Source organism: Syngnathus floridae, chromosome 1 (assembly GCF_059516105.1).
Source record: "Syngnathus floridae isolate MCC-2025c chromosome 1, RoL_Sflo_1.0, whole genome shotgun sequence".
In the NCBI taxonomy this organism is placed as follows: domain Eukaryota; kingdom Metazoa; phylum Chordata; class Actinopteri; order Syngnathiformes; family Syngnathidae; genus Syngnathus; species Syngnathus floridae.
The window spans coordinates 16,524,105-16,537,558 of record NC_142413.1 but is presented as its reverse complement, the minus strand read 5'-3'; positions in this window follow the sequence as shown (position 1 = coordinate 16,537,558).

The following is a 13,454-nucleotide window of genomic DNA, read 5'->3' as shown; positions in this document are numbered from 1 at the left end:
TGACCAAAGCTGCAAAATGGACGGAAGTCTTTCCAATATGAAGCTCAAATTGTGAGCCGATGGAGAGGGAGAGAGAGAGAAGCCTACTCATGTGTAAATCTCTTTTTATTTTTGGAGCTTTGAAAATGCAGAATGCTGAATCCCTTCCTTTTCCCCCTTCTCTCCCTTGTTAAGCCAAGTCCAAATCTGGAGCCCCCGTGAGTCATTTCTCAACAATGCTTCAGGCTGCCTGGCCTGATGGCTCAATGCTCCCTCTATGACAAGCATTGCCTCAAATGGAGGTCTGCGCTTTTATTCAGCTCAAAGTTGATACCAAAGCTGTTCAAATACCAAGGACCTGTCTTCTAAACGCAGAATAAATGATAAAGGATATGCGTGTGCGCAAGCGCGTGTGCGTTCGTGTGATGACAACAGAACTGTCTTGTCAAGTGTATCTTTTTCTTGTGTTCAACCATTCTTCATTCCAAAAGCAATCTCTCATCTTATTTGCCATATTTTTTGTGTCATGTCCTTTTCACCCCCATCCCACCCACAAAAAAAATGGAGGTATCGTGAGCCTCGCTGCTAGAAAAGTGAATTACACTTTTACCGAGCATGATAGATTACAAGATGTCTTCAAGTAGGCAACAGGCGTCTTTATGTACTATTGATCCACGTCCTTTTTAAAAGCCACAAATCTAGCCCGGTGTATTTATGTTTGTACGCATCACGACTTGGGGACATAGATTTGTTTCCGCTGTCAGTCACAGAGTCTAAAAGTCAAGTCCCCATAAGGGAGAGAATTTTCAATTAATCCAGCAGCTACACTGGATATTCCTGTGCAGTGTGGGCTCCGTGCGAACATACAAAACCCACTTGAGCTGGCAAAGGTTTGTCTCATCCAAATAATTCTCATCAACCTGCGGCGAGAGGGCAAAGTTACCCGTATCTGCATTTTTAGCAAGACACACTACTGATCTCCAAACAGATGTGTACTGGGTGCTCGATGAAGTGGAGAAAAAGCACTCCTTAAGGATTAACACCGGGAGGAATGGATGCCCTATCGCAATTCTCTTGACACCCAAAATGACATGTACATTACCATGTTGCGGATCAGCATAGAAGTGTTCTTGAAGACAACCAGAACCTGTTTGTAAGACCAGGAGCCCTGAGACACATGCCTTTGTGACCATACAAATTATTGTGGTCCAAAGGCTCACTCACAGTACCTCTGCCATGCTGCTTAAACATACGTCTCCATTGTTGACTGTGCTGAACATAGGGACACCGAGATGGACATATTGGCCCTCGGGCATAACATTAAAGACCATAGTGAATTCTACCAGCAGGGAGGGAATACAATTCTGTGGTGGGACTTAGAAATGTGAAATTGTGTTGAAATTCCATAAAGCCAGCATCAAATGATGCTGATCTGAGTGTGTGGGGGCAAAAAAAGAAACATTTAAATAAACACTGTACTGATCAAATGAATTTGAGTCACTAAATTTATTTTGAGGGCAATTCTAACTGTATACGACGAGAGTTGGACTGCTTCTTAGAAGGGCTCTGGCATAGCCCTCTCTCATCTGTCTCTTGAATGGCTTTTATGCGAGACAGCATAATGGACTGCAACTCAACAACATTGGAGCTAAATGTTTTAACCTTTCCGATTCACTAAAGAAACACCACGTAATAGTTACATGTAGAATCAGATGATCCTCATTGTGTGTGCGACTCAAATGTTTGTTTCTTTTTCTTACTTTTCACACAATGCATTCATGCTCTTCTAAGTAGGTTGGAAATCAAATATATTTGTTTTATCTCTTCTAATCAAAACTACCCTATGCTGTGATTCATAATCAATTTTGTCAGATATTTTGTTTTCATAACAGCAGTCAGATTAATTCCTTTTCGTTATGCTCCCATTTGTAATCAAAGGTGTTCAGTTGGGTGATGAGGAGTGAGGATCCTCTGCTGACTGAATGGCTTCAAACTATGCTCTTTACTGCCATCATGTGGCCAAAATTATCATTACTGTTAAACTGAATGGAAGACACATTACCAGACTGATGCGTTTGCCGTTCACTCGTCCATTTGTCTCCGTACAGCTTGTCCTCATTAGTTTATGTAATATGTGGAGAAGCTTTCATTTCGGGTTTCTCACTTTTTTTCTCATGCAGGCACGCACATTATAGGGGGGGATGTACTTGTGTCTTGGGAATCAAAGGTGAAGTCGCTTTCTTCCCCCCCACCCCATCTTCCTTGACTATTATAGCATATCCTTTTGTGACATTGCACCTGACTGAAGGAGGTTCAGGGTTATGGCGAGGAAAAAGAGTCTCTCTTGCAAAGGGAACCTCTGTACTTCGTGGGAAATCATAAATAGTGTATATGCTGTTTTATGTATACATAGTTGAGATGAGAAACACGCATGGCACACCCGGATATCTTAACAAGCGGCACCATCACAGACATCCCTTTGTGATTACACAGTGAGACAATAACTCCTGAAATGAGTTGCCAAATTAGAGGAGGAATGGCACAGCAGATTAGAGCAGTGCACCATGCCAACAAAGGGCTCTTGGAGAAGAGTGAGCAAAGTTGATGGAAGTATCAGAAAGATAGTGAGAGGAACAATCAGAGGACGAAAAAGTTTTATTCCTTAATTACTCCCTGAGATAAACCATCTCCGAGGCTTGCTTTGAGTTTTGGCCCGGCTACAAAAAGAGTCGGGATGAAGGGGCCAAAAGGACAGTTTAATCTTGCTTCCCTGAGTATTTGTGCAATAGATTCCTTCGCTGTCTCTTTCTCCTCCAGTAGTTTTTGTCTACCTGCATGAAAAGACTCGGTTTTGCAGCCAACCTTGCTGCAAGATAATGAATTCAGACAAGAGACTGCAGGTTATTTGAATTGTGGCTGCCATCAAAGGTATGTTTACACTTGTGTGCTGTGCTTTTCATCAGCAAATAATTGCAATTTTTGTGTTCTGTTCATCCGCAGTTATCAGCAGGTTGGGACCACAATGTTAAGAAACATTTGTCCTTTCCTATGACCATTCAAATAAAAATCTAAAGTTTTCAAGGTTATTTCAAAAGTATTTCAAAAGTTGTAAAAAAAGAAAATTGTAATGGTCTTGCAATGTTCTGAAAATAAGGTCATAATATTACAAGAAAAAACGTTCATGAATGTGAAATATTTTAAGTGACAACCTGTTTTTATAATCTTAATATTCATCAGAAAGTAGCTAAATATCATTTTATTTCAAACATGACAAAAAGTGTATGTATTTAGTTAAAAAATGCCTTATAAACATTCACAGTGCAGGTTTGAAAAAATAAATGAACTTACAGGTTAATGACTTCTAGAAGAGCTAATCCGAGTCAAGGGTCAGCAACCTGGAGTCCAGTCAATATGATTAGATTGGAGGTGTTGGTTAAAGCACAGAAAAACACATACATGCACGCATGCACGCAAACGCACATGCATTTTGATTTTCTTACCCACAAGAAGCATTGCCCACACAAAAGAGCTCTCCGAACACCTGTAATTAAGAATTGTTTACTTGCACAAAGCTGGAAAGAGTCAGAAAGTACAGTATCTCTATAAGAATTCATGTTCACCTTTCTACCGTAAGCCAGACTTTCTCTAAATCGAGAAAGTTTAGCACTGTTGGTTTCCTCCCTCAGTGTGACCGTTTTATAAAGATGACCCTGCAATGCCAAATATAGTAGTGCGGAATGTACTGTATGGTAAAGAAGAATCATTTGTGTCTCAGCCACGGTTGGACTGGCACCTTCAGCCAACTTTGTGCTTGTGCACACATACATGCTCGCCTCTTGGGAGTCATTAACATAAAAATGCACACAATAGCCAGAATCTAGCTCAACACACTCAGAACACAATGAGGGGCAAGTCTACATAAAAATTAAAAAGAGTTTATAGTCATGCACTGATTTGCATTTGTTTTGCTTCGGTCCATATGCTGCAATTAGCGGCCCATTCATTCAAATCATGTCTCAGGCACAATGACACAAACATCTCCCAATTCTCTAGGCTGCAGAATGCATAGACATAAATACCGCTGTTATCAACTGGAACCCGCAAAGCCCCGTTTGCGGCTAAAAATGTTGTCCATAATCAGTCATATTACACTTGGTGTTCAGTAAAAAGATGGGAAAGTATCTGTGATTTGTGAGGTAGCCTGTTATGAGGTGAAGAGAAAAATTACTTTTCATGAGTAATTTATGCACAAATCAAGGTAATTCCCAAGGGCTGTATTTATCCTATTTATTCTTTAACCTTCAAACAAAAAGCTAACTATTTTCTCAAGTCCAACTACTTTTCCAAGGAGCAAAAGCACTGTACACTGTGTTTTCCCGATGAAGTAGGTGATCACTGAGCGTCTCGTTATCAGTGATATGGATTGATAAGATGTTCTCTCTCTCCAGTTTACGTATGCACACAAACATACGCACACAAATTGGAAAAATAAACGATGTTTTGAAGTACTATTCAGAGCACAGACTCAGATCTGTAGTTCCCAAGAATACTTTGTTCAAAGATAGACAGACGGACGGATTGATTGACAGACAGACAGACAGACAGACAGACAGACAGACAGACAGACAGACAGACAGACAGACAGACAGACAGACAGATAGATAGATAGATAGATAGATAGATAGATAGATAGATAGATAGATAGATAGATAGATAGATAGATAGATAGATAGATAGATAGATAGATAGATAGATAGATAGATAGATAGATAGATAGATAGATAGATAGATAGATAGATAGATAGATAGATAGATAGATAGATAGATAGATAGATAGATAGATAGATAGATAGATAGATAGATAGATAGATAGATAGATAGATAGATAGAATATGGCATTTTCATCACATAATTCAACAATAATGTGATATTTTATCAAGCCCTACAACACTACACAAAATGGACAGTAGGAGGAACCCCACGCTTTGCCTTCAAAACTTCCTGACCTAGTTTCAACTCAGAGCTGTCTAGGACATGGTGTTCCCGTCTCACTCGTCAGCCCTTCATGATCTCACACGAGTTCAACTGCTGCTAAGTAGCTCATCAGCCAACAGTCAGTCATCTGAAGCCAAAAGAAAGAGAACATGGGACGGACCTTTTTTCAATGAATGAACTCAGTCCGCCATCTAAACAGTGGCATTACTGAAAGTGTTTGAGACAGTTAGACATTTGTTGGCAATGATCCAATATAGTATAGCTGGCAAGTGCAGACATAGGTTTTGTGGTTAGATTAGAAAGGACTATGTTCATTTCCTGAACACTTTGTTTATTACAGTTGTTGGAGATGCCGAGTGGTGTAATACAGCATATGCATTATACTGAGAGGTGTGGCTAGTATTTTTGTTAACATGAGACTCAACTGCATCTGGTCATCATGTTGGGGCCGTTAAAATGTGGAATATGTGGTGACAATGGTGAATGAAAGAAAAATGCTGTGCTGTTTTCTGGCACACTCGGTCCTATTTGTGCAAGTGTTGAGAAAATAAATGGAGGCCTCGCCTTGGAAAAAGAAGCAGATGTTGTCACGGGATGCAATTGGAGCTGTGTAAAATGAAAAGAAATGTTATTCGAAAAGTTCTGTTCATTATGTAATGACATTTTTTCTACGCTTGTGTGTGCGTGTGTGTGTGTGTGTGTTTATGTCTTCAGATGAGATAAGAGGCTTAGAGGATGCGGGTGCATACGTGAAGAGGAGCAGGTGTACAGAATGACAACAGTTCCCAAATGGTTGTGTCTTGTAGAAGAAAAAGAAGAAAAAAAGTAATCTACCTTTCAAGTTTCCAATTTCATTGGATTTGATACGCACCTCTTTGAAATGAAATGCATCTTTCGTGCCACTCTCCATTTCATCTCCACTGTATTCTCCTCGACGACACTGACAGCAGTGCAATATATATTTGTATCTGACTTTTGCTGTCATTGTTGTGTTGGTGAAAAAGGTTGAAATATTTTGTAGTTAAGATAACTTAATGATTGTCACATCACACTCAGAACAGTGCCAACAAGTTTATCTGCCACCTGCCTTAATCAAGTCTTCACATTCGCAGTCTGAAAGTGCAATAGTCCATTGCAGGAGAAGTGAGAAGGAAAACTCAGAACGATCAAGATTGATGATGATTAAGTATTTTAACATAAAACATGAAATAAGACCAAAATACTCAGTAGTCTAAATGAAAGAGAATAGTATGAATTGGTTTTCATAAGAGGTTTGGAGGCTCTGAGAGGCCAAGGCAATTGCTTGTATTTGCCTAATAGAACGCTAACCTCTGCATGGAGAATAATAACAAATCCAACCTACACACGCACTGGAACAGAAAATTATTTTCTGTCCGTATCCATGTGTTGTGTACACAGCAAGGTAATGAATGACACACAAACACAAAGATCCCCAGCTTATACCTTTGTTCAGTCTGAGAGGTCATTCTTGAAATTCCTTCTCATAGAAAAGGTGTCTGTCGCACACTTGTTGCTGACCTCTCTCGCTGCTGGGCAATTTGAAAGCAAGCACATTATTATGTCCTTGGTTAGGTTTGAGAAAGGAAGTGGCTGCAAACCTCCTACACACTGACACAGACGTGAGGCTTTTATTCAGGTGCACACAGACATATGTACTTCACAAGGATATTCCGTTAATGAACTGTAAGGATACGGTAGATGTGTTGACAGCGAGAAAAATAAAAAGCTGAGATTCTCCAAACCATGAGACACAGGTCTTGGTGGGTCAGCCAATTTTCTGACTTAACCTCAGGAGTTACCCTGGCTCCCTTGAATACATTTGAACGAAAGGAGAGATGAAATATAGTCTGCCAAAAAAGTTATTGAAAAAAATAAATTGACATGAAGCATTTCTGGTTCAACTTCCCATTCCAGAACTGCCACAGAAAAAATAAATAAAAAATAAAGCCCTACAAATTGTGTAGAAGGGGTTTGTAGACACGATGATTTATATCAGGGGTATCAAACTCATTTTTGTTGCAAGCCACATTTTAGTTAAGGTTTCCCTCGTGGGGCCATTAATACTAAATTATATAAAATGTTCAACAGTTTTCTAATTTATTTTGAAAGTGGGGTTTTAAAAAGATGTTGCAATATCTCACTGTTATTAAAAGGGAAGACAATTTACAATTTTGGTATTTTAACAAGAAACATTGAGTTGACACACGTGTTGCCTTCGCAGGCCACATAAAATGATGTGGCGGGCCGGATCTGGCCCTCGGGCCTTGAGTTTTACACCTGTGATTTATATGTTAGCAGTTTTGTAGCTCTGGAATAGCAAAAGTAAGAAAACCAAGATAGCTAAGTAATGAAAATAAAAAAACAAAACAAAAACAAAACAAAAAAAACTTGAGGAATAATAGCAGCTAACTACCGGTGATTTGCTCGTTCAAGTACTAGGTTCCTCGTGCTTGTTCGTTTTCGATACAGTCGAGGGTAGACTTTGGCCTGCTTGTAGCCCTTGTGATGAATGACAACATTTTTGTTGACGATTAGAGCAAATAGTCCCAAGTTGGCTGTCACATGACAGTAAAACTACTGTTTTGGTAGCACATCTCTCCCTAAACAGCAAGACTTCTTAGCTCTGCAGATAGAAATTGGTAAGGGCATTAGTAATCGAGTGTTATACATAGAGCACCTCCTGCTCTTTCCAGTGCATTACATTCTTTGAAGCAAGGAAATTAACAAACAAATGATCTTCTTTAAACAAGAATATCAAGTTGGAATATTACTTGTCAAATACTACGTTGTAATGATCCAAAATGTTTCTGGAAAATTATCATTGCATGGAAAAGCTGGCTCTGCAAAATGTAGTACTCTCATGCAATGGCAAACAAGAGATGTCAGTGAGATAACATACTCTGCAAAGATGTCACAGACGAACACACAGACACAAAATGCCTGGTAAGTCATGCAGTTTACTCAAGGCCCCAGATACAAACCTAGCGTGACAGACATGGCACGCAAGCAGCAGAAGCAACAGCAACTGGGCGTTGTACCAGCCTTCATAAAGGTACTGTGCTGAGGAAAAGGCGGGTACATGCAGGAAAGTGAATGTGATTCTGTCATAATGGAAAGAAAAGTTTTGCTGCAGCTGTGGCTTTTAGCAAAAAAATGTGCAGCTACATGTGCACTATGTCTGAACCCTGCAATGTGCGCTGTGTGAAAAGTACTTATGGGCAATCGCTTTTGCCCTCATGCCAAATACTTCATGCCCACCATGAGAAGTATCACAATACAAAAGGAGTCACCTTTATTCCTCATTCTTGCCTTGCTAAACTTCTGAGGAAAAATAATGGATTATTAACATTAACATAGTTCCTCAAAATTACTCAGTTATTTCACATATTTATGCATCCTTGAATATCACCTCTGTAAACTCCAGTGTCACAAACGCTGGATTTTGCAGCAAGGGTGCCAACTCGAAGTCGACCTCTAGGGGGCACACTAGTACATGTTTCACATGCATTGCTGTGGAGGAAAAAGGGCAAACAAGTTCAGGAGTACAAAAGTCACATTTTGTCCTGTCCTGACAATGCACGCACGTCTTTAGTTCAAGTAGTGGGGTAAACATATAAATGATTATCAACTTTAAGAAATTTAACACCAGGATTTGCAGATGTGATAAGGCGACCTATAAATTAATTACACAAGGTTTTTGTTCTAAAGGTGGACTTGGCTATCAAGAGTCATATAACCCTTGACCTCGAGACAACATACTAACACTGATTGTGCTATCTGTACACATTATGTTGCATCTGTTGGTTTGTGTTAAGAATTTTATTATAGCCCAGTTTGGCAGCTAGATAATTTGCTTTCACTATGTGATTGTGCCCATATACGGTAGGGATGTTTGTCCATTATGTGCAACCTTGCACATTCCGTATCATTAAGCTAATGGTCATAGCATAAACAGCTCAGGTGTGGCTATGCAGAGCTTCATGAATGACATTTTATGTGTCACTGGCAAAAACATGTATCCTAATTTCATCTGGAAAGAAAACACAAGCATTTTGTCATCATGAGCTTGCTGCTCGAAAATAATTGCCAAGCTTTTGCAGCTTGCCATTACCTCAACTTCCCTGCTGCATCCGGTTTGCACCTGTCTTAGTCCCTTAATGGCATGTAAATAATTGTGACTGTCATATAGAATTATATATTTAGAAGTTTATAAAAAATAAGAGCCAAAGGTATGATGTGGTACCAGCTATATGGAACAATCTATCAGCATGTTAATGACTTTCTCAAAAGGTGTCGTATGAGCTCTTTTGAACTTCCACACGAGCAATGCCATCCAAAGATTTTACAACTTCCCGCACTGTTTTTATAAATTCGTAGGTCATAATTTCATTTTGAATTTGGGTTTTAATTTGTTTGGCTTTCACTGTCCTCATTTCCTTGGCATAGGAAGCTGGGGTTTGATGGTTGAGGAAAGGCACGAAAAGGAAATGAGCACCTTAAGAAAGCACACCAAAAGAACTCTGATGTGTTCAAAACAACCACATATTTTCATGGATTCAGTTTCATTTCTATAGTTTCCATGTTATGTGAAGTACATTGATGAAAATAGGTGTTATCCACAAAAGTCTTGGGACACACTCAAATAATCAACAATTTAACCCCAAAAGACATCTTAGTGGAAGAACAAGAATATAGATAGGTTCACAATTATTGAAGTGCTGATCTCACCAATTTTCCTGGATTTATTGACAAAAAAAGATAAGGCGGTGTGAATGACCTGAATTTTTTTTATTTTTGGCTGGGATACGAGCCGTAGGTTGACTTTGACCTGCGAGCAGAAAGTTTGAGGTACGAGCTGGATGGTGAGCAGTGAACCCAACTCCCTTCTCAAAAAGCAGCAGTTGGCAATTCTTCGTTGTCATCTCTAGATGTTTACCGTTAAACTAAACATGAAACAAGAAGGATTATCTTAGAAAACAAAGACACTGTACAAAACACCATAAACGGGATCATCTTTGAATCATCTTTGCGGTGTTATAACTTTTGAAGCAACTGATACATAAATGGTGGATGACGTGTCCATGTGTGTATGTATGAATGGGAGTACATTATTTAAGACAAGAGTGTTTCGAATTACAAATGTGGTCAAATATTGACTGAAACTTGTATCTCAAGACATAATTGCTTTTTAGAAATTCTTGCATTTTAGGTGGAATCTATTACACCTGTAAAATGTCACGCTAAAGCTTGATTATTTTTGTGATAGAAATGTGTACCAATGTAGAAAGTGGTTGAATGAGCCCATAACAGTATTTTGCTGTGCAGCATGCTCTGTATGTCTTTCTTATTTCGACTCTGGTTGCTTAATGTACCATCATAACACTATTACAATAAAGTTAATTTAGTCTTTCATTGTACTTTTACAATATATGTTCTTTCACATTTTTTTTCTTTAAGGGCGGCCCCTCATACACATCCTTGTGGTTACTTCTATCGAGATGTGTTGCCATTCAAAAGTGAAGAGGGCCTTTGGGTTGGGTTCTCATTTCTACACACTTCTCGATGGCGCTTGCAGAAAGGGGGAAGTCGGCAGTCTTTCATAAGGTACATTTGTATTTCAGTGTGCATGTGGCGTCACCTGGGTGTGATGAGAATCTGTCTCAAAAGTAACATCACGGTCATGTGGTCCACTTCCCCTTTGGTATGATATAAAAGGAACTAGTATTATTTTTGTGTTCACAGCGCTGTGGTGTTCTGACATGGCAACATCTTCTGTATGTTGATTTTTCTTTTCCTTTCTTTCTTTCTTTCTTTCTTTCTTTCTTTCTTTCTTTCTTTCTTTCTTTCTTTCTTTCTTTCTTTCTTTCTTTGTGTCAGGTAATTTACATGGCATAATTTCAACATTTTTGAAAGACAAGAAAAAACACAAATTCTGACATAAAACAGTCATTTTTATTGTCTTATCATTGTTATTGGGTAAGGAAAAAACTTTTGCGTTCTTGTCCACACATTTGATTAAAGTTTTTATGAATGAATGAATGAATGAATGAATGAATGAATGAATGAATGAATGAATGAATGAATGAATGAATGAATGAATGAATGAATGAATAATGCTGTGCGAAAGCAGAAATCAGTGGGGGAGTAGAAAGCCAGTAATGTGTGCTAGCTGCCAAACTCAATTAAAAATATTTACCTTAATGTTTCATATGAGGTAATGCCGGTCTATGAAACAGCCTTTTCTTAATGGTTTCATATTCATAACAACATACATGATGGTGGACTCTAAGGTAGTCTTGTTTATTGTTTTGTGGCCATATTCATTTCCACTTTATGCATGTTAAATAGACCCTTTGTCATAACATTTAGAAGTATAAAGCTTTAGGTACATGCTGTTCAAAGCGCACTCTATTTTTTTTTAAATCCATAATATTACCATTAATGTGATTTTTTTTTGTTTTATGATATTCATTTTATGATTTTGTATATTGAAATTCATGTTTGATGCAAAAACAGCTGCAGTAATAATATGAAGTATACAATACCTTGTAAACAAGTCAACATGTCAACTGGAAAAAAAAAAAACACATGCCACTACCAAGGGTGACTCGAATAATTGGCCCTTTTTCCACCTGTCTGGAGATGTTATGTAATTACAGAAAACTAGCAACGCTCACGTCTCATGCTGAGGCACATGTTATCCCTCATCATCCTGCTGTGCAACACACGGGCAGGCTGTCGAAGGAAAGGACACATTTTTCTGTAATCCAGAGTCCTTCACTCAAGCTCCACTGTTGAAATAGTATTTCTCATTTGAAGATCAAGAGGGATCCTTGCCATTCTCTCAGATTTTGTGTTTGTTAAACAAAAATTTTCATCTGTAATAATGAGAGCTGCAGGGATTGTTGAAGTTGCTGTCCATGTTTTTTGTTGATTTCCAAGAAATATTGTTTGCAAACTAAATAATTTCATCTCCATAAGTGGGGCGCTGTAAGAAAAACTTTGGGAGACATTGGTTTAGAGAAAGAGTAATCAGAGCTCAATGCATTGCACCAAATGAACATTTTTAAAATGTAATATTCAAAATGTCTTTGTTGTGTTGTTTACAAAATGAATCTCCGTGAGCTCACCCACTTCTGTGAACTCCCCACCCCACCACCCCTCGACAAAGCACTTGTTTTGCAAACGTCCCCCTCCGGGTGGTAGCTGTGTGTTTTAGCCAGTCATAAAGAATTTTCAACGGGTGATCAGCTTGTGGCAGACACATACAGGCTTGTTAGCTGTCTGGATCCAAGGTCTTAATCCATGCACTGCTTGGAGTTAAAAAGGCTTTCGAGGCGGGAGACGATCTATCCGGGCAAAGCTTGAATATCCTGGCATTCCGGAATGTGCTTCTGCAGCCAAACACGTGTGCCTCCAAGTGCATGATTATGAACACGTATCACATACAGCCAGGTGCACCTCAGTTTGGCTGTCTCTTCTATCAAACATTAGAATTTTAACAATCGAGATGATAATTGCATCGAAACAGAACGCTTAAAAGGAACATTCTTCAACAATCATGAGAAAAGTTATACTCTGGTTGATAAGAATGGTTAGCAGCGCTACCTCTTTTCATCTTATCCCTCCACTAACCCATTGACCTTGCTAGTTAGATTAAAGGAGCTTTAACCGTCATCTCCCCTTTATCACACACTTGAAGCATATGGTGATAATGACAAGCACTGCTGTCGTCGGCATGTCATTATCACGTCATTTTGTATTGATGTCCATTATATCATCTAGGCTAAATCCATCAATGACTTCCGTGAAGAGGGGAGGCCCTTTTCCAAATTTTGCCACGATGTCCTCTGTCCTGCCAACACGAGCTGGCCACCCTTCCTTCATCATGACATTTTCTGTCATTCTCCTACGCTCTGAGTGTGAAGTGGCTGCGTGGCTGCTTTTTGCAGGCCTGTGACTGGTTCCCTGCCGGTGACCGTACTTTCAACCAGGTCTGCGAGCGCAGCCAAAGATATACGACGAGCTGGAACATACAAAGACGACCTCATTCTCTCATGTGCTCTTTCTGTCTTTCTGTATCCCTTAGTCTTTCTGTCATGCACCATCTTCTCTTGCATGCGAATTTAATTTGACCTATTTATTTTGTCCAAGTGCCTACTAAGTGAAAAACATCAATGCTGTTTTTTGTTCTCAGTACTGATTCAATGGCATCAAGACAGGCTTTTCCAAAGAGAAATTGAGTCGATGGGGTGGTCCCTGTATGCGTTGTTGGTGTTGGAAATGTTTAAGAGCTGTTTCCACAATGACCTCCTTCCATACGTCACACATTCAAGGCTTACATGCACTTTGTCTTGTTTTTCCAGCTGTTTGTCAGTTACAGTTATTACTAGGAAATCAGAACCAGGATTTCAATAGAAAAAAGAAAACCCAGTGCTAATAATAGTGTAAATTATTGA